The sequence below is a fragment of the Ovis canadensis genome, chromosome 2, assembly GCF_042477335.2.
Source record: "Ovis canadensis isolate MfBH-ARS-UI-01 breed Bighorn chromosome 2, ARS-UI_OviCan_v2, whole genome shotgun sequence".
NCBI lineage: Eukaryota > Metazoa > Chordata > Mammalia > Artiodactyla > Bovidae > Ovis > Ovis canadensis.
In genome coordinates, this window is record NC_091246.1 from 242,051,303 (window position 1) to 242,073,519 (window position 22,217).

Below are 22,217 nucleotides of genomic sequence, written 5' to 3' on the forward strand. Positions count from 1 at the left end.
CTGTTCTGCCCTGCCCTGCAACCACGGCAGGTGCCTTCCACGCTCTGGACTCCTCACCTCTGTAAAGAGGTCCCCTTTCTAAACCCTTTCCAACCTGGACATCTCCGTGGCTGTGAGTTCATGGTGCAGGGTGTCCCCCGCCCAGGGGCAGCTTTCAACAGACCTTGGAGCCTCCTGCCCAGGAAAGGCCCCCAGGACAGTCCTCTCTCCCTCCATCCAGAGTGGGAGGCACGCTGGGTTTGTGGGTGCAGTGCGCCCCCTGGTGGCCACTCTGGAACATTGCTCATCCAGGCCCCGTTCCCCAAGGCCTCCCTCCTGGGTTACGGCCCCACTGTAGGAGAAACACGGTTTGCTCCTTCCGCAGAAGGGGTGGGGATGGGTGGAGATGGGGTTGCTATAGTTCCTGGGAAGCTTTGGGAAGCTTTTGAACCCCCAAATGTAACCCCATTACCAGCCTCCCTATCTCAGAGAAACCAAGCTCCCGTTTAGGATTTTTTTCTCTTGTTTTGGGGGAGTTGAGAGAGATCCTTTTTCTCTGTGAAGTGAAGCGAGTGGATCGTCCCCATGTTACAGATGGGGAGACTGAGTCTCAAGGGCCTCAGGGATAAGTTCCTGGCCCCAGCCTCCCTCTGCCCCGCCCTGAGACTCCCTGAGGATCCTGGCCTCCCAGGCTGGACTCGCACGGTCCCCTCTGCTAGGACACCATCCCCTTCTTTGGAGGAATGCTCATCCTTCAGATCTCGTACCAAGTGCTCTTTTATTTATACTTATTTATTGATTTTTGGGGGTAAGAGATGCATAACGTACAATTTACCATTTTTACCATTTTTGTGTGTAGGGGTTCAGTGGCATTAAATACATTGACGCTGACGTCACCTCCATCTGCCTCCAGAACATTCCCATCTCCCCAAACTCAAGCTCAGTACCTATGAAAACAGGAACTCCCCATTCTCTGCCCTTCCCAGCCGTTTTGCTTTCGGTCTCTATGAATTTGGCTATTTGAGGTAACTCATATAAGCAGAATCATATAATATTTGTCTCATTTCACTTAGCATAATCTCTTCACGGTGAATCCATGTTGTAGCATATGCCAAGTGTAAAAGCTGAATAGTATTCCATTGTATGCAGATTTATGCTCTGTTCGTCATTCATTCGTTGATGGACAGTTGGGTTATTTCTTTATTTTCGTTGTTGCTTAGTCTCTGAGTCGTGTCAAGGTGTTTTGCAACCCCACGGACTATAGCCCACCAGGCTGCTTTGTCCAGGGGATTTTCCAGGCAAGAGTACTGGAGTGGGTTGCCATTCTCCTCCAAGGGAGCGTCCCTGCCCAGGGAGTGAACCCACGTCTCCTACGCATCTTTTGATTTGCAGGCAGTTTCTTTACGACTGAGCCACCTGGAAAGCCCAGGTAATTCTGATATACACTCAAGCGTGCAAACCACTGGTCTGGGCATCGTGCCAAGCATTTTCCAGCATTGTTTCATTTATTACACTGTTATTATTCCCACTTGGCCTATGAAAAAACCAAAGCTCAGAGAGGTAAGCTCCTTTCCCTAAATTCACAAGGAATGCAAGCTCCAAGCTCCTTAACTGTGTGCCTTTCCTGGGACTGACCAGGAGCCTGGGCTGAAGTTCTCTGTCTGGCCAGCAGGGGGCGTCCTTTACCTAGGACCCAGAGCCTAGGCATGGAGGGAGTGGGGAGGGCTGAGCGCCTGAAAGCTGGGCAGGCTCTCCGGGCTCAGTCCTCACCACTTACCCAACCCTCATCTCTCCCACTTGGACTCTCAGCCTCTGACTGCAAAGAATGCTGGGGCAGGGACTCAGGGCAATTTGGTTGGAGTTTGAGAGGTCCCATTGCTGTGTGACAACTTGGGTATGTTTCTGAACTGTCCTGAGCTTCAGTTCCCCGTCTTTAAAATGGGGTTACCATCCTCCTTGGTGATCCACTGAGAGCATGCAGGGCTCAGATCTAAGGTGTTTTGGCTTCCTGGAGAAGTGAGATGAATGATGTGGTTTGAGGGGAATAGAAAAGTGAACATTTACTGGGTGCTGAGTACACGCTGGGCACTCTCAATGTGACATGAGTTTATGCTAATATAGTGAAATAAGGACTATTCTACCCATTTTACAGATGAGGAAACTGGGCTCAGAGAAGAAAAATGAGTTGCCCAAAGTCCCCACAGCAAGACAATGGCAGAGCTGGCTTTCCAGCTCAGGTTCTCTCTTCTTCCGGGCACCTGTCCAAACAGAGGGCTAATGTCCAGTCCAAGAAGGGATGCAGAGACAAAGAGGCTAAATTGTCTCTGTCCCTCCCTTTCCCCCTCCCTCCTTCTCTTGTTAGACTCTGGAGGGCCACCTGCCTTTGGCTCCACCACCATTTACCTCTCCCCTCCGCAAGCAGGTCATTCCTCCTCTGGGCTAAATGTTTACATCTCCCGCAAATTCCTATGTCGAAACCTAATCCCAAGGTGATGGTATTAGAAGGTGGGGCCTTTGGGAGGTAATTAGGCCATGAGGGTGGAGCCCTCCAAAGTGAGATTAGTGCCCTTATTAAAGGGGCCCCCACAAGTTCCCTTGCCCCTTACACGTGTGAGCTCAAGTGAAGATGGCTGTCTGTGAACCAAGAAGCGGGCCTTCACCAGGCACTGAATCTGCTGCTGTCTTAATCTTGGACTTGCCAGCCTGCAGAACTGTGAGAAATAATTTTCCATTGTTTGTAAGCCACCTAGGCTGTGGTCTTTTGTTATGGGAGCTTAAAGAGATTAAGACACTCTGCATCCTGAGCCTCAGTCTGCTTGTTTGTACAACAGAGGTGATAACCTCGGGTTATTCAGGGTTTTCACTGGCTCACAGCAGGGGAGGTGCAGGGTAGAAATAACGGGGTGGGCTTTGCTGTCAGCCAGCCACTCTGTCAGCCTCTGTATCTCTGGGTTTCTGGGTCTGTTTTCCATCTCTCTCGGCTCTGCTTGTCTCTAGGTGGTGGCCTCACTTTCTCCTACTGCACGCTATACTACACTTTCTCCTACTTGACATGGTGAGTAAGGACAGGTGGGCAGATCCGTTGGGCTATGTCTTTTCAGCTCAGCCACACCAGAGAAGGAGAGAGCTTCTCTACTAACACCCAAATAGAAAACACCAGGGCAAAGGTCTGATTGGCTGAGCTTGCCTATTCCTGGGACAATCACTGTGGTCAGTTGGAGATGAGATGTTCCAATTAGCCACCTCCAAGTAACATGTCTGCCCTTGAAGTTGGGAAAGATTAAAAGCAAAAGGAGAAGAGGGCAGCAGAGGATGAGATGGTTGGATAGCATCACTGACTCAATGGACACCAACTTGGGCAAACTCTGGTAGACAGTGAGAGACAGGGAGGCTTGTCGTGCTGCAGTACACAGGGTCACAAAAGGTCAGACATGGCTTATGGCTGAATAACAACAGCAGGTCACATGTCCACCCTTGTGGTTGGGGAGAGAGGTCCTGTTATTAGCAGTCTCGCTAAGGCAATCAGCAATAGCTAACACATCATACTTACCGTGTTCCAGTGCTGCTCTAAGCTCAGTTCAGTTCAGTCGCTCAGTCGTGTCCGACTGTTTGTGACCCCATGAATCGCAGCACGCCAGGCCTCCCTGTCCATCACCATCTCCTGGAGTTCACTCAGACTCACGTCCATCGAGTCCGTGATGCCATCCAGCCATCTCATCCTAGGTCGTCCCCTTCTCCTCCTGCCCCCAATCCCTCCCAGCATCAGAGTCTTTTCCAATGAGTCAACTCTTCACATGAGGTGTCCAAAGTACTGGAGCTTCAGCTTTAGCGTCATTCCTTCCAAAGAAATCCCAGGGCTGATCTCCTTCAGAATGGACTGGTTGGATCTCCTTGCAGTCCAAGGGACTCTCAAGAGTCTTCTCCAACACCACAGTTCAAAAGCATCAATTCTTCAGCACTCAGCCTTCTTCACAGTCCAACTCTCACATCCATACATGACCACAGGAAAAAACCATAGCCTTGACTAGACGGACCTTAGTCAGCAAAGTAACGTCTCTGCTTTTGAATATGCTTTCTAGGTTGGTCATAACTTTTCTTCCAAGGAGTAAGCGTCTTTTAATTTCATGGCTGCACTCACCATCTGCAGTGATTTTGGAGCCCCCCAAAATAAAGTCTGACACTGTTTCCACTGTTTCCCCATCTATTTCTCATGAAGTGATGGGACCGGATGCCATGATCTTTGTTTTCTGAATGTTGAGCTTTAAGCCAACTTTTTCACTCTCCACTTTCACCTTCATCAAGAGGCTTTTTAGTTCCTCTTCACTTTCTGCCATAAGGGTGGTGTCATCTGCATATCTGAGGTTATTGATATTTCTCCCTGCAATCTTGATTCCAGCTTGTGTTTCTTCCAGTCCAGCGTTTCTCATGATGTACTCTGCATATAAGTTAAATAAGCAGGGTGACAATACACAGCCCTGACGTACTCCTTTTCCTATTTGGAACCAGTCTGTTGTTCCATGTCCAGTTCTAACTGTTGCTTCCTGACCTGCATACAGATTTCTCAAGAGGCAGGTTAGGTGGTCTGGTATTCCCATCTCTTTAAGAATTTTCCACAGTTAATTGTGATCCACACAGTCAAAGGCTTTGGCATAGTCAATAAAACAGAAATAGATGTTTTTCTGGAACTCTCTTGCTTTTTCAATGATGTTGGCAAAATGTTGGCAATTTGATCTCTGGTTCCTCTGCCTTTTCTAAAACCAGCTTGAACATCAGGAAGTTCACTGTTCACGTATTGCTGAAGCCTGGCTTGGAGAATTTTGAGCATTACTTTACTAGCATGTGAGATGAGTGCAATTGTGCGGTAGTTTGAGCATTCTCTGGCTTTGCCTTTCTTTGGGATTGGAATGAAAACTGACCTTTTCCAGTCCTGTGGCCACTGCTGAGTTTTCCAAATTTGCTGGCATATTGAGTGCAGCACTTTCACAGCATCATCTTTCAGGATTTGAAACAGCTCAACTGGAATTCCATCAACTCCACTAGCTTTGTTCCTAGTGATGCTTTCTAAGGCCCACTTGACTTCTAAGATGTCTGGCTCTAGATGAGTGATCACATCATCATGATTATCTGGGTTGTGAAGATCTTTTTTGTACAGTTCTTCCATGTATTCTTGCCACCTCTTCTTAATATCTTCTGCTTCTGTTAGGTCCACACCATTTCTGTCCTTTATTGAGCCCATCTTTGCATGAAATGTTCCCTTGGTATCTCTAATTTTCTTGAAGAGATCTCTAGTCTTTCCCATTCTGTTGTTTTCCTCTATTTCTTTGCATTGATTGCTGAAGAAGGCTTTCTTATCTCTTCTTGCTATTCTTTGGAACTCTGCATTTAGATGCTTATATCTTTCCTTTTCTCCTTTGCTTTTCACTTCTCTTCTCTTCACAGCTATTTGTAAGGCCTCCCCAGACAGCCATTTTGCTTTTTTGCATTTCTTTTCCATGGGGATGGTCTTGATCCCTGTCTCCTGTACAATGTCACGAACCTCAGTCCATAGTTCATCAAGCACTCTATCTGTCAGATCTAGGCCCTTAAATTTATTTCTCACTTCCACTGTATAATCATAAGGGATTTGATTTAGGTCATACCTGAATGGTCTAGTGGTTTTCCCTACTTTCTTCAATTTAAGTCTGAATTTGGCAGTAAGGAGTTCATGATCTGAGTCACAGTCAGCTCCTGGTCTTGTTTTTGTTGACTGTATAGAGCTTCTCCATCTTTGGCTGCAAAGAATATAATCAATCTGACTTCGGTGTTGACCATCTGGTGATGTCCATGTGTAGAGTCTTCTCTTGTGTTGTTGGAAGAGGGTGTTTGCTATGACCAGTGCATTTTCTTGGCAAAACTCTATTAGTCTTTGCCCTGCTTCATTCCGCATTCCAAGGCCAAATTTGCCTGTTACTCTAGGTGTTTCTTGACTTCCTACTTTTGCATTCCAGTCCCCTATAATGAAAAGGACATCTTTTTTGGGTGTTAGTTTTAAAAGGTCTTGTAGGTCTTCATAAAACCGTTCAGCTTCAGTTTCTTTAGTGTTACTGGTTGGGGCATAGACTTGGATAACTGTGATATTGAATGGTTTGCCTTGGAAATGAACAGAGATCATTCTGTTAAGATTGCATCCAAGTACTGCATTTCGCACTCTTCTGTTGACGATGATGGCTACTCCATTTCTTCTGAGGGATTCCTGCCTGCAGTAGTAGATCTAATGGTCATCTGAGTTAAATTCACCCATTCCAGTCCACTTTAGTTCGCTGATTGCTAGAATGTCAACGTTCACCCTTGTCATCTCTTGTTTGATGACTTCCAATTTGCCTTGATTCATGGACCTGACATTCCAGGTTCCTATGCAATATTGCTCTTTACAGCATCAGATCTTGCATCTATCACCAGTCACATCCACAACTGGGTGTTGTTTTTGCTTTGGCTCCATCCCTTCGTTCTTTCTGGAGTTATTTCTCCACTGATCTCCAGTAACATGTTGGGCACCTAATGACCTGGGGAGTTCCTCTTTCAGTATCCTATCATTTTGCCTTTTCATACTGTTCATGGGGTTCTCAAGGCAAGAATACTGAAGTGGCTTGCCATTCCTTTCTCCAGTGGACCATATTCTGTCAGACCTCTCCACCATGACCCGCCTGTCTTGGGTTGCCCCACAGGCATGGCTTGGTTTCATTGAGTTAGACAAGGCTGTGGTCCTAGTGTGATTAGATTGACTAGTTTTCTGTGAGTATGGTTTCAGTGTGTCTGCCCTCTGATGCCCTCTTGCAACACCTACCATCTTACTTGGGTTTCTCTTACCTTGGGCGTGGGATATCTTTTCACGGCTGCTCCAGCAAAGCACAGCCGCCGCTCCTTACCTTGGACAAGGGCTATCTCCTTACTGCCGCCGTTCCTGACCTTCAACGTGGGATAGCTCCTCTAGGCAAGAAGTACCTTAAATGCACTAATTCATTTTACTCCGGTAACAATGATCCCATTTTGCAGGCCGAGAAACTGAGGCAGAGAGGTGCACAGCTGGTGAGTGGTGAGGCTGGGATCTGAAATTTGATTCCAGAGTTCTTGCTCATAATTCACCTAATAGGGAACTCTAACGGTTGCCGTTACCGGAAGCAGGGGGAAGGGCAGGTGGGTAGACAAAAGCTGTCCATGTCTCTTCTATCACCCTTGGATGACACAGCAAGTACCCAGCCTGGGCCTGGCACACAGTGGGGATTGGGGGATGGAAGTTGCCTTCCCTTTGCTTGGGAAGTCAGGGCCTGCCAGCTTCTTCCCCAGGGAATGGGATTGGTGTGCCCAGTGGGAAGGGCGCTGTGAACGTAACTGGGCCTGAGAGGCTCAGGAGGACCATTGCTTCCCTGATAGGAGAACTGGGGGAGGCCATTCAGGCCCTCCCCCTGCATCCCCCACTGCCTTGCACAGAGGTCTTTCTCCCAGTGCACAGGGATCCTGGGCGAGGGTCTGGGGTTGGGGTTGGGTCTGGAGTCAGGGCGTGTGGCTCCTGGGGCATCGCGTCCCCTCCTGGGCATCACACTCTTTCCCTCTGTGTTATCCTTGGAGCCTGCGGGTCATGGGCTCACTGGGGGCTGGGGTGGGCTGCTGCTGGGTACACAAACACCAGACGGCCATCCGGTGGCCGGTGAACAAGGGGAGCCCTCAGCAGGACTCGATAAGGGTTCCAAAAACAAGACTGGGCCCCCCGGAATGTGTTCCTCCCTCCTGCTGGCAGCTGCTAATTTATGCTAATCAGATGTATGAAAACCCCAAGTCCCCAGCGGGTCCAGGGGGACAAGGGAGGATCCAACTGGCTGAGCTGGCCCTGAAGGGGACCTGTGTTCCCCTGGCTGCCCGGTCCCTTACCGAGGCCCCCCGTGCGCCCCTGATGCTCTTGAACTCTTGCCCTGCTGTGCTAGAGGGGCCCAGCTTCCTCCTGGGAGGGGAGGCGGGGACCCTGGGAAAGGCCAGGGCCATGAGGGCTTTGGGATGTTGAGGGCTGCGCGGCTGGGGACGAGCAGGTCCCCGACAGGCATTTTCTCCTATCCTGGTGCCCCCCCAGGGGTCATTGAGGATGCAGAGGCCCGGAGGGGTTTAGCAACTTGCCTGGAAGTGGGAGCAGCTGGTGACAACTCTGGTGTCAGGCAACCTGGGGCCGAGCTCCTGGATTGTCTCCTGACCACTGCACGACCTTGAGCAAGCTGCTTAACCTCTGTGCCTCAGTCCCTTCATCTGCAAAATGGGGATGACGCCAGTGCTTCCTTCATGGGTGTGAGGGGATTAACTGAGAGGCTGGGTAGGGACTCAGCAGCCTCCAATGTGAACGTTAGCAAAGCCTGGAGGGAACTGGGGGCTCCATGTCTGACTCTGAAACCTAGGCTCTTCCAGAGGTCCCAGGCTCCTTCCCCGCTGAGGAATCCGAGGACAGGGACTTTTCCAAGTCCCAGACTCTTTCCATCTGAAGCTCCTGCCTTGTGTGATATGACCAGGGATGGAGGGGTGGGGGTGGGGGGGGTTGGTCCTTGGAGCTCGCTCTTGGCTCCTCCAGCCCCTGGGTGGGCAGCCTCGGGTCACCGGAAGGGCATGTGACTTGGGTTCAGGGACGTGGGCTCAAGCTCGGGTGGATCGCTTTCCCTCTGGGTGTCCGAGCGTGGCCTCCAGCCGTGGATGAGCCCTGTGTACAGGGCATCGTGGTCCCACCTTTTCACCTTTGCCTGCTCTGCTTCTGCTCCCAGAAGTGCCTCTCTCATCCCCTCCTCTCTCCTGGGCACAGATTGCATTTGCAAGGCCCCCTTGAGGCCCCTTTCTTTTGTCAAGGCCCCTGGCTGAGATTCCACACCCTTGACCTTCCGCAGCTGTCTCTGTGTTCCGCTCACTTAATCTTCCGCCTCCTTGCTGCTCCCTCAGTTGCTCCCTTCAGTGCTAATCTGCACTCAGCAACAATACCAATACTCGATGGACATGAGTTTGGGTAAACTCTGGGAGTTGGTGATGGACAGGGAGGCCTGGCATGCTGCAATCCACGGGGTCGCAAAGAATCAGACCCAGCTGAGCGACTGAACTGAACTAATACTTTGGCCATGTGTTGCAAAGAGCCAACTCATTAGAAAAGACCCCGATCCTTGGAAAGATTGAAGGCAAGAGGAGAAGGGGGAGACAGAGATTGAGATGGTTGGATGGCATCATCAACTTGATGGACATAAGCTTGAGCAAACTCTGGGAGTTGTTGATGGACAGGGAAGCCTGGCATGCTGCAGTCCATGGGGTCGCAAAGAGTCAGACGTGATTGAGCGGCTGACAACAATTGTGCCCAATACCTGCAAGAATCTGACAAAGCATGCTTCTGCTCCTATGGTTTTATTTATTAATGTATTTGGTATTACTTTTTAAAGTCTTTGGTTTTTTGATGTGGACCATCTTTAAAGTCTTTATTGAATTTGTTACAATACTGTTTCTGCTTTATGTTTTGTTTTTTTGGCCTGGAGGCAAGTGAGATCTTAGCTCTCCAACCAGAGGAGCACGCTCTGCGTTGAAAGGCAGAGTCTTAACCACTGAACCACCAGGGAAGTCCCAGCTCTTATGGTTTTAGTTCTCTTTCTCTGGCCTCAGTTTCCGCACATGTGTGATGCTGGAAGGGGTAGCACCCTGAACATCCGACGGCGCTGGCCATACTGCGACTCCTGGCAATGGGAGGGAGCCCAGAGACAGGGGGATGGCTTCCTTGGCCTTCTGGAGCCATCAGGACCTTGGTGATGAGGTGATTCTGGTGGCCCATCTAGAGGCCTGGACCTTGCAGCCGTGAAAAATTATCTTAAATTTTCCATGGAGGGATTGGCTCCCAGCCCCGGCCACGTGAGTTTTATTTTGAACACCCTGGCTAGTGCACTCTACTCTGGTCCAAAACAGCCTGGAAGTTCCCGCCCCTCTTGTTTATGGCTCTGCTGGCCTTTGTGGATAGTCAGTGGCCAGCATCAGCGTATACCTGGGCTCCCTCAGCCCAGGCAGGGTGGAGTGGGCACAGGGGCCTCAAATGTCCTGACCTCTTAATGGCGATGTGGTTTCTGGGCCAGGAATGGGCATCCTGAAATGAAGAAAAATAAAGCAAACACAAACAATCCCAATGTCACCCTTCTGTGAGCCCCCGCAGAGTGTGACGGGGCATGCGATACAGCCTGAGACCAGGAAGAAAACCATTTTCCTGTCACCTGATCACAAACGCACAGGCAGCCCACAGAATGGGGCAAACAACTGCAGCTTTTCCACTGAGTGCTTTCAGCCCTTACAGAGCTGGCTATGGTCGACTGTCCAGGTGCCCAGGGGTCCACCTCTCTGTTTCCCATCAACTTTGCCCCCACATCCAGGGGCTTGTACCCTGCTGCTGGTCCTGCCCAGAGACTGGTGTTCCTGGCTCGCCTAGAAGGCCCACAGTAGGCCTTGCTGTCCTCCACCGAGAAGCCTGGGTCTTTGCAAACTGAGCATAGCCTCCTCAAGATAAGGCTTTCTCAGGGGTGGGGTTTGGGGGTCCTCACATTGGACAGCTCTGGTGACTCATGGGGCTAAATAATGCCACAGCCCCTGATCCCAACCCCAGCAGTGAGAAGACAGGGGGCCAGCTCAGAAAGGGCCTGACCTCATCTTCCTGTTGAGGCAACAGCAGCGGAAGCAGCCATCCCTGACTGAGTGTCTGCTGGGTACCAGGCACAGTGCCAAGTTCTCTGAACAAGTTCACTTGTTGCCCACGGCAACCTTGTGCAGGAGATGCTATTCGGGGACATGCTAGCCGAGTCCCTCTGAAAAGCAAAACAAACTACAATTCCTATCGACTAGTAGGATCTGCCAATTTCCAGGGTGTAAATACTTCCATCGTATCTGTAAATACTTATCATCGTGCTGATAGGGTTGCTGAATGCAGAGTTACAAACGTGCACGCGCAGTTAGCCTCACCAGCCGTGGGAGCCTGCCCCCAGCATGCCCCTGATCTGTTCCTGTTTACCGCACCTTAGGTAGCAATCAAAATTTGCAAATAAGCTACAGTTTTTCCAGTGGTCATGTACAGATGTGAGAGTTGGACCGTAAAGAAGGCTGAGCCCTGAATAATAGACGGTGCCAGAGAAGACTCTTAAATGCCCCTTGGACTGCAAGGAGATCAAACTGGTCAATCCTAAAGGAAATCAACCCTGAATATTCACTGGAAGGACTGATGCTGAATGTGAACCTCCAATACTTTGGCCACATGATGTGAAGAGCTGACTCACTGGAAAAGACCCTGATGCTGGGAAAGACTGACGGCAGGAGAAGGGGGCAACAGAGCATGAGATGGTTAGATGGCATCATCGACTCAGTGGACGTGAGTTTGAGCAAACTCTGGGAGATGGTGAAGGACAGGGGAGCCTGGCGGTCCATGGGGTTGCAAAGAGGTGGACCCGACCGAGTGACGGAACAACAATGAGGTGTGGGGAGAGCAGCTTTCTTTCTAAATTCTGAACTGACCTGAACTTCTGTGTGATGCCTTCACCCCATTAAGTTATGGAAACATCATCACCTAGTCATTCCCTGTGCCCCTGGCCCCTGGCCCCTGCCCCAGGGTTGTGGAAGGTCTGGGGGCTCAGGTGGGAGGGGCGCATTAGAAGCCAGTGCTGGCATCTGCGGGCTTGTCCCTGTGCTTCTGTCCTTGAGGGCACGGCTGAGTCCTCCCTGATCTCTCAGCACAGCGTCCCTTTGGAGCCACCAGCTCCCTGGGGCCACGTCGGTGCCACTGTCGTGCCGCCGTGGGTGCAGGGGAGAAGGTTCCCTGCACCCGTCCCTCTGGGGGAGAGCTCTCTGCTCACGTGCCTGGGGGTGCTCTGGCTGCCTCATCCGCCCCTGGGAAAGGCTTGTCCCTGGCTCCTGCACCAGGTAGGAACTCTGCTCCCACCACATCCTAGGACATCAGACCCTCTGAGCATCCGGACGCCCACTCCAGTGGGAGCTGAGGGACTCACAGCCTCCCAGGTTCCCTCGCAGCGCCTTGTCTCCATCCCCCGCAGCCCAGAAATCTACCTGGTCCCAAAGGTGGGTGCCTCTGGTTCACCACCTGGGCGTCCCCATTCTCTACGCGGTGGTGGAGTCTGGGCTTTGGAAACTCAAAAAGTCAGTGAATTTGACTCTCGCATCATCTGCATGTTTCTGTGTTATCCTGAGGATGGCAGGATGCCAGGCCCCAGATGGGGACTGAGGAGCAGGGGGGTGCGATGGAGATGGGACATGGGAAATTCTGGGGAAGGAGGCAATGGTGAAAATTTTGACACGTTATCTTGCCATGTGATGATAAGGAAACAATTGCAGAGAGCTTCAGTGACCTGTTCCAGATTATCCAGAGGGCCAGGGACCGAACTGGCTAAAGCTGAGTCCCTGACTCGCAGCCCCATAGAACGCCACTAACTTGCTGTCCGCTTGGACCAGAGATGGGGATGGAGACCTAGAGAGGGGAAGACCTAAGCGAACAAGGATGAACAAGGCAAGGCGAGGACGAAACTTTAGAGTTCTGGTCTCTGTCTGGTGTCAGCCCCAGGGGAGCAGGTGCTGCCCAGAATGCTGGGAGGCCTCAAAAAGCCTGAAGGAGGGAGACAGAAACACAGGAAGATGGGAGCTGCCAGTGCCTGCTGCCCTGTTCGCTTTGTGGCCTCAGGCAGGGCTGTGCCCTCTCTGGATGTCCGTTTCTCATTTCATTTGCTGGAAGTGCTTCGAAGGAGGTGAGAGGAGCCAGCCTCCTGCAAGGCAGCCCCTTGCTCCTCCTGGCCTCCGCTGGGAATCTTAGCTCAGGACTCAGGGGGCCTTAGATTCATGAAGTCCCCCTCCCTGCTCTAATTTTCTAACGATCTTGAACATCACTGAGAAGGTACAAGTCAAGCCCTAAAAACCATTCCCCCTAGACCATTTGCAAATAAGTGGCTGTTATGGTGACCCAGCCCCCTGAATACTTTAGTGCCTGTTTCCTGCCAATAGGGACCTTTCCCGCACAAACACACTTCCACCTGGAAATCAGGACGCGAATGTTGATGCGTCTCATCGGCCACCCTCAAGCTCCATCTGAAGTCACCTGTGGTCCCAGGAGTGCCCTGGCATTGAGCTGTCCTGTCTCTCCAGTAGACTTTGGCCTGGAACAGCTGTTTCTCATCTCTTCTTAGCTTTCACAGTCTTGATGCTGCTGAAGATGGCAGGCCAGTCGCTTGGCAGAGTGAGCCTCGTTTGGGGTTTGTTTGCTCCTGGCTGGATTCAAGTTGGTGCGTCTTTAGCTGAGCTATCACAGAAGCGATGTTGGGGTTCCTGCTGTATCCTGCCAGGTGGCACGTGCTTGGGTTTTGCTCCATTGCTGATGAAGGCCCCCTGGACCCTCGGCTGGGATCGACCTGCAGGCTTCTCCATAGTCAGGTTACACGTTCCCCTTTGTCTCAGAAAAGCATGTTTAGCGGGGTACTTGCAAGCAATGCTAATTACTAACTTCTCATCACACTTTTAATCGTTTGTGCATTTATTCAGGGTGATAAATGATAACTCCTGTTTTATTCAATGGGTAATAATGTGATTATCCTTTTCTTATTCTGATGCTCAGAGTGGGCTGGAGGGGGCCCTTCTTGCTGGCTCTTGTGATTTCAACAATGGCTTCATTGCTCTTTGAGTTCTCCCTTACTTCCTGGTGCAGAAAGATGTTTTGGGCTTATCTCTTTCTGTCCCTGGCCTGACCCTGGAATCAGCCATTTCTCCGAGGAAAGGATTCTTTTAAGTTTCCCGTGTGATTCCCAAGTGAAATAAAACAAATATTTATTGTATCATATGCGTGTGTATGGATGAGTGTTAGATATTTGTTAAGAGACTGTATTTATAAAATACAACACTAAAAAAAGACCTCAGACATTTTGCTGTTTGGGTAGTTCTTATTAAAAAAAAAAAAAGACACTGGAAGCATTAAAAGCTGGGCAGGGATGAGGGGGTCATGGGATAGTGCTCTGGGCCCCTTGTGGTTTCTGCTTCCTCCCTCCTCCCCCAGCCTATGAGGCACATGTCTGGGTCCCTCCTGTCTTGGCCAGCATGGCGGGAGGACAGAGGGGCACAGGTGAGGCTAGGGGTCCCGCCAGAGCAAACACAGCCCCTGCACAGGCCAAAGGAAACAGCCCTGGGTCAATATTAGCCCGTGCGGAACAGGCCCGAGGAATGCACGGTTTGTTCCCGAGGCTCAGAGCGGGGAGGGTGGGGGGCACTCAGGAGCTCACGGACAGTGTAGATGTCCCAGGTTGTCCTAGGTCCATCCTCCTTCTGTGGGACGGGGACACTGAGGCCCAGGGGTGGCAGGGACTTGCCTTGGGTCACAGTGTGGGTGGCGGGACCGGCCATCCAGGAAGCCGTCAGCTGTGTTCTCCGTTCTTGTCCTTCGGGTGGTTCTGTGCCACCCTTCCCACCCCCCTCCACAGCCCATGGCTTCTGGGAGGCAGCGGAAGGCAGGTCGGCAAGCACTGGACTCGGAGTCACGGATCCTGACCCTACTTCCGCTGCTGCCTGGCTCCACGGTGGGACTCTGGGATGTTGCTGCCTCCCTCTGGGCCTCTGTTTCCTTTGTTTCAAAGACCTCCCTTCTCCCTGCAAACTATCACCTCTGCACCTCCCAGGTTCTGTGCCGCTAATTCAGGTCCTCAAACTCAGAAGTCACCAGGGGCCAGCCAGGTGGAGAGCATGACCATGTGATGTGAGCAAGTCGGAAGGCAGTTGGGGAGAGCTTGGAAATGTGGGTCCTGCACAACGGCGCTCACGGTAAAACAAGATGAACAGTCCCGGCAGGGAAAAGTGCCAGGAGACGCTGCAAAAGCTGAGCGGTGAGCCAGGCCCCACGAAGCAGGAAGTGGGCTTCCCCGGGCCTGGGTTGACGTGGTCCGTCTCCTAGCCTTTGGGTTGGGCTAGTCGAGATTTCGTCTAAACTCCAGCTGCCAGGACGGGCACATTGCCCGCCCACCGTGGGCCTTATCCGTGGGCCCTTGGCCTCCTATCGCCCAACTCCAGCTGCTTCCCAACGCACGCTCCCACCACTAGGAGAGTCACTGACCACTGTCCACTCCCAGAGCCAGCACCCCTGCCCCCCAGCTCTCAAACTGAGACCCCAGCTTCTGCTCATCACAGGCTAGCATCTGAGGCCCAGCTCTACTGTGGACTGGCTCTAGGATCCTGGGTAAGTTGCTCAACATCTCAAAGCCTCAGTTTTCTCATCTGTGAAATGGGCAGAGCAAGGTAATCCAGTCTCACTGGCTCACTGGGTTGTTTTGAGGACTGAAGCAGGTAAGGTAAGAGAGTTTGGTACAAAGCAGTGGCTTCTGTCATCTCCAGCTCCTAGACTAGGCCTGGATGAAGACCCACCTTCTCCTGGAAGCCTTCCCTGATTGCCACAGCCCAGGCAACTCCAAACTCCAGACTCAAAGAATAAATAGCTCAACAGTGAGAGAGACAGGGAGAAGGAAGTGGCCTTTGTGAGCACTCAGGTCAACTTCCTTGTTCTGAAACTCAAGGAAGGGAAGGGACTTGGCTATGGTCACACAGCGACAGAAATTGATCCGGAAATCCCCACCATTCCTCCTCCTGTGATCTCTACCTTTTCTGTTTAATGTCCTTCCCAGTGATATGACCACTGAATATCTATAAGGGAAGACTCTTTTATTTGGTGAATGGGTAAGTCAAGGCAAAGAAAATCAATCAGAAGAGGGAGTGATGTAGAAATAAGAGCATAAAAGTACTAGAAAAAAGTGGAGGACTATTTTTATAATCAGACACTTAAATAGCTATAACCCAAAATATCAAAAATTTAAGTATCCTTTAACAATAGTGAAAAAAGTCCACCAGCAAATCAAAAGATACACTTTGTGAAAATACTTAAACTTATATTACTGAGAAAAGAGTAAGTTCCTTAATCTATAAGGAACACCTCCACATCAATAAATAGATTGACAACCAACAGAAAAATTGGGCAAAGGATTTGGACAGTTTATTAAAAAAGGAAATACTTGGCTCCTAAACATGCAAAACCTTAAGTAAAAGATTACTTATGAAACACAAGTAAACCTTAACCTTACTTATAAAATGAATTGAACTGTATTTGCAAGCCATTTTTCATCTATTATGTTGGTAAAGATCAAAAAGTTTGATAACTAACTGTGTTGGTGAGAATGTGGGTAACAGACACACTGCTGGTGGGAGTATATATTGGTACAAATTGTGTGAAAAATGATTTGTCAATATGGATCAAAACTGATATGTTTGTACCCTTTAACCTAATAATTCCGCCTTTTGGAATTTATCTTACACATGTCCTCAAATATGTGAAAATGATGCATATAGAATGATATCTTTGCTGCAGAGTTTGTAATCGAAAAAGACTGGAAGCAATCTAATACCCATTGGTTAAAGTTTATTTAGTTCTAAGAGAGTCACTCAAAGGAGTACCATGCAGCCATAACAAAGAAGGGGAGCCCTCGTTATGTACTTAAATGCAACAGGCTCCAAACCTCTCCTTCAGGGAACACATGATGCAGAACACAAGTTAAGCTACTGTTTTTTATTGGAATGTATGTGGCTGTGTTGTACATGTGTAGAAATCTCTGGAAGGAAACACTAGAAAGCAGGTCACCCTGCTCCCCAGGGGAGGGTAATGGGGCAGCTGTTGGACAGGGGTCCCACCAAAAAAATATATCCCATGTCCAAGGGCAAAGGAGAAGCCCCAACAAGACGGTAGGAGGGGCGAAACTGAGTTTAGAATCAAACCTCATACCCACCAGAGATGCTCAGAGGGCTCAAACGAAACCTTGTGTGCACCAGGACCCAGGGATCCCACAAAAGACTGAGCCAGACCTGCCTTTGAGTGTGTGAGTGTCTCTTTCAGAGTCACGGGCAGCAGTGGCCTGCTGCGGGGACAGGGGCTCTGGGTGCAGCAGCCCCGGGAGGCGTGGCAAGTGGCACAAGTCCTCTTGGAGGAGGCTGCCGTGAGCCCCACCATAGAGCCGCCAAGCAGACGAACCGCAAACTGGAGAACCACTGTACCAAGGAGTTCTTGCACTGTTGCAAAAGTTCTAGGCCCACAACAGATTTCCCAACCTGGGAAAGGGACTGAGAAGCCCCAGGGAATTTGACTTTTGAGGTCAGTGGGATTTGATTACAGAACTCCCACAGGAACCGGGGAAACAGACTCTTGGAGGGCACAAACAAAGCCATGAGCACACCAGGACCCAGGAGGAAGGAACAGCGACCTCACAAGAGACTGAACCAGGCTTGTGTGTGTCCAGGAGTCTGTGGCGGAGGCATACGTCAATAGTGGCCTGCCATGGGGTCAGGAGCATGGAATACGACAGTCTTGGGAGCTGCGGCATGGTGGCATAAGTCCTTTTGAAGGAGGTCGCCATTACCTCCGTTACCCCTATCATAGCTGGCCTCAGGCCTAACTATAGGAAGGGAACACAGCCCTACCTATCCACAGAAAGTTGGATTAAAGATCTACTGAGCATTTACCACCCGTCAGAGCAAGACCCAGATTCCTCCATAGCTAGTCCTTTCCATTAGGAAGCGTCCACAAGCCTCTTATCCTTCTCCATCAGAAGACAGACAGAATGAAAACCATAATGACAGAAAAACTAACCAAACTGATCACAAGGACCATAGCCTTGTCTAACTCAATAAAGCTGTGAGCCATGCCATGTAGGGCCACCCAAGACAGACGGGTCATGGTGGAGAGTTCTGACGAAAGATGGTCCACTGGAGAAGGGAATGGAAAACCATTTCAGTATTTTTGACTTGAGAACCCCATGAACAGAATGAAAAGGCAAAAAGATACGACACTGAAAGAAGAACTCCCCAGGTCGGAAGGTGCCCAGTATGCTACTGGAGAACAGTGGAGAAATAACTCCAGAAAGAATGAAGAGCCTGAGCCAAAGCAAAAACAAGGCGCAGTGGTGGATGTGACTGGTGATGGAAGTAAAGTCCGATGCTGTAAAGAACAATATTGCATAGGAACCTGGAGTGTTAGGTCCATGAATCAAGTTAAGTTGAAGTGGTCAAACAGGAGATGGCGAGAGTGAACATCGACATTTCAGGAATCAGTGACCTAAAATGGACTGGAATGGGCGAATTTAGTTCAGATGACCACTATATCTACTACTGTGGGCAAGAATCCCTTAGAAGACATGGAGTAGCCCTCCTAGTCGACAAAAGAGTCCAAAATGCAGTACTTGGGTGCAATCTCAAAAATGACAGAATGATCTCTGTTCATTTTCCAAGGCAAACCATTCAATATCACAGTAATCCCAGTCTATGCCCCAACCACTAATGCTGAAGAAGCTAAAGTTGAATGGTTCTATGAAGAACTACAAGACTTTCTAGAGCTAACAACAACAACAAAAAAGATGCTCTTTTCATCATAGGGGACTGGAATGCAAAAATAGGAAGTCAAGAGATACCTGGAGTAACAGGCAAATTTGGTCTTGGAGTATAAAATGAAGCAGGGCAAAGTCTAACAGAGTTTTGCCAAGAGAATGCACTGGTCAGAGCAAACACCCTCCTTCCAACAACACGAGAGATGACTCTACACATGGACATCACCAGATGGTCAATACCAAAATCAAATTGATTCTATTCTTTGTGGCCGAAAACGGAGAAGCTCTATACAGTCAGCAAAAACAAGACCAGGAGCTGACTATGGCTCAGATTATGAACTCCTTATTGCAAAATTCAGACTTAAATTGAAGAAAACCACTAGACCATTCAGGTATGACCTAAATGAAATCCCTTATGATTATACAGAGGAAATGACAGATAGATTCAAAGGATTAGATCTGATAGATAGAGTGCCTAAAGAATTATGGACAGAGGTTCGTGACATTGTATAGGAGGCAGTGATCAAAACTATCCCCCAAAAGCCTTCCTTTTCGAGGGTGGCGGCGGTCGTGGGTAGAGCGCCATGAAGGCCTCAGGGACGCTTCGAGAGTATAAGGTGGTGGGGCGCTGCCTGCCGACCCCCAAATGCCACACGCCGCCCCTCTATCGCATGAGATTTTTTGAGCCTAATCATGTTGTTGCCAAGTCCTGCTTCTGGTTCTTTGTGTCTCAGCTGAAGAAGATGAAGAAATCCTTGGGGGAAATCGTCTACTGTGGACAGGTGTTTGAAAAATCTCCCCTGCGAGTGAAGAACTTCGGCATCTGGCTGCGCTATGACTCCCGCAGCGGCACCCACAACATGTACCGCGAGTACCGGGATCTGACCACCGCCCGCGCCGTCACCCAGTGCTACTGAGACGTGGGCACCTGGCACCGAGCCCGGGCCCACTCAGTCCAGATCATGAAGGTGGAGGAGATCGCAGCCAGCAAGTGCTACCGACCAGCGGTCAAGCAGCTCCACGACTCCAAGATCAAGTTCCCAGCGCCCCACCGGGTCCTCCGTTGCCAGCACAAGCCACGCTTCACCACCAAGAGGCCCAACACCTTCTTGTAGGTGCAGGCCCTCTGTCCCCAGGTCTGCCCAAATCAAACTTAATGGGAAAACCAAGTGCCCCCTCCAAAAAAAACTATCCCCCAAAAGAAGAATTTGCAAAGAGGCAAATGGTTGTCTGAGGAGGCCTTACAAATAGTTGAGAAAAGAAAGGCGAAATGCAAAGGAGGAAAGGAAAGATATACCCATCTGAATGCAGAGTCCCAAGGAATAGCAAGGAGAGATAAAAAAAAGCCTTCCTAAGTGACCAATGCAAAGAAATATAGGAAAACAATAGAATGGGAAAGACTAGAGGTCTCTTCAAGAAAATTAGAGATACCAAGGAACCATTTCATGCAAAGATGGGCTCAATAAAGGACAGAAATGCTATGGACCTAACAGAAGCAGAAGATATTATGAAGAGGTGGCAAGAATACACAGAAGAACTACACAAAAAAGGCCTTAATGTCCCAATAACCACAATGGTATGATCACTCATCTAGAGCCAGACATCCTGGAGTAAGAAGTCAAGTGGGCCTTAGGAAGCATCACTACGAACAAAGCTAGTGGAGGTGATGGAATTCCAGTTGAGCTATTTCAAATCCTAAAAGTTGATGTTGTGAGAGTGCTGCACTCAATATGCCAGCAAATCTGGAAAACTCAACAGTGGCCACAGGACTGGAAAAGTTCAGTTTTCATTCTAATCCCAAAGAAGAACAATGCCAAAAAATGTTCAAACTACCACACAGTTCCACTAATTTCATATGCTAGCAAAGTAATGCTTAAAATTCTTCAAGCTAAGCTTCAACAGTACGTGAACCGAGAACTCCCAGATGTTCAAGTTGGATTGAGAAAAGGCACAGAAACCAGAGATCGAATTGCCAACATCTGTTGGATCATAGAAAAAGCAAGCGAATTCCAGAAAAACATCTACTTCTGCTTCATGGTTGATGTGACTTGAATATGCTAAAGCCTTTGACTGTGTGAATCACAACAAACTGGAAAATTCTTCAAGAGATGGGAGTACCAGACCACCTTACCTGGCTCCTGAGAAATCTGTATGCAGGTCAAGAAGTTACAGTTAGAACCGGACATTGAACAATGGACTAGTTCCAAACTGGGAAAGAAATACGTCAAGGCTGTATATTGTCCCCTTGTTTCTTTAACTTAAATGCACAGTACATCATGCAAAATGCTGGGCTGGATAAATCACAGGCTGGGATCAAGATTGCCAGGAGAAATATCAATAACCTCAGATATGCAGACTACACTATCATTATGGCAGAAAGCAAAGAGGAACTAAAGAGTTTCTTGATGAAAGTGAAAGAGGAGAGTGAAAAAGTTGGCTTAAAACTCAACATTCAAAAAACTAAGATCATGGCATCCGGTCCCATCATTTCACGTTAAATAGATGAGGAAGCAATGGAAACAGTGAGAGACTGTTTTCTTGGGCTCCAAAATCACTGCAGATGGTGACTGTAGCCATGAAATTAAAAGACGCTTATTCCTTGAAAGAAAAGCTATGACCAACCTAGATAGCATATTAAAAAAGCAGAGACATTACTCTGCTTATAGTCAGGAACTTTACAAAGCTCTGTATAGTCAAAGCTATGTTTTTCCAGTAGCCATGTATGGATGTGAGAGTTGGACGGTAAAGAAAGCTGAGCACCAGAGAATTGATGTTTTTGAACTGTGGTGTTGGAGAAGACTCTTGAGTCCCTTGACAGCAAGGAGATCAAAGCAGTCAATCCTAAAGGAAATCAGTCCTGAATATTAACTCAGTTAATTTGCACTCAGCACCAATAGTTTGGCCACCTGATGTGAAGAACTGACTCACTGAAAAAGACACTGATGCTGGAAAAGATTGAAGGCAGGAGAAGAGGACAGAGGATGAGATGGTTGGATGGCATCACTGACTTGATGAACAAGAGTTTGAGCAAGTTCTGGGAGTTGGTGATGGACAGGGAAGCCTGACATGCTGCAGTCTATGAGGTTACAAAGAGTCAGACACGACTGAGGGACTGAACTGAACTGGACAGGGGTGGGATAACTGAACTCAACTGGACGGGGTGATACTTACCTTTCACTTTGTATCTTTTTGTATATTTAAAAGTTTATGCATGTTATCTATTAAAAAATAAACTTAAAAAAGTGAATGGTAAGAGTTTTACTTTACCCATAGGGAGAATGTACTCCCAGAAAACCCACTCTCCCCTGGAATCCTCAGTATTTTAGTCTGTAAAGTGGAGACAAGAACAGCAACTTCCCAGAGTGAAAATGAAGTGATGCGTGTGAAAGGCCAGCCCTCCAGAGGTGCCCTGTGATGCTGTCCTACCAGTTTCCCTGGACCTTATCAGTACCTTCTGTCACCCCTGGGAACCCCCGGAGGGGGATAGGACTCAGCTCCCTACCCTTCCGAGGCAGGAGCACAGGGCTGTGTTACTTGGCAAAGCAGCTTGGGGGTGGGGTGGAAAATGTCAACATCAGATTAGCCCTGATGGGAAATAGCACGCTTCTCCAACCACAAACACCCCCACATTTCCCTCCAGTGCAAGGGGGTTTTGGGGGAATGGGGTGGGGCTGAGGCTGGTGGTACAAGCGACAGCTTCAGGCCTTGTACCCCCAAGGCCTCGTACCAAGAGATCCCCGGGGAGGGGGTGCACAGTGCGGTCCTCAGGCTGCCTTGCTCTGTGGGATCCGGAAGAGCTCGGCCTCAGAGAAAGTCTTA

At 49.3% G+C, this 22,217-nt stretch overlaps 1 pseudogene; it reads left to right on the forward strand.

The window, feature by feature from the left end:
* The first annotated feature begins 18,948 nt into the window (after positions 1–18,948).
* LOC138434315 (large ribosomal subunit protein eL20 pseudogene) lies at positions 18,949–19,564 on the forward strand (annotated as a pseudogene).
* The last annotated feature ends 2,653 nt before the right edge of the window (positions 19,565–22,217 follow it).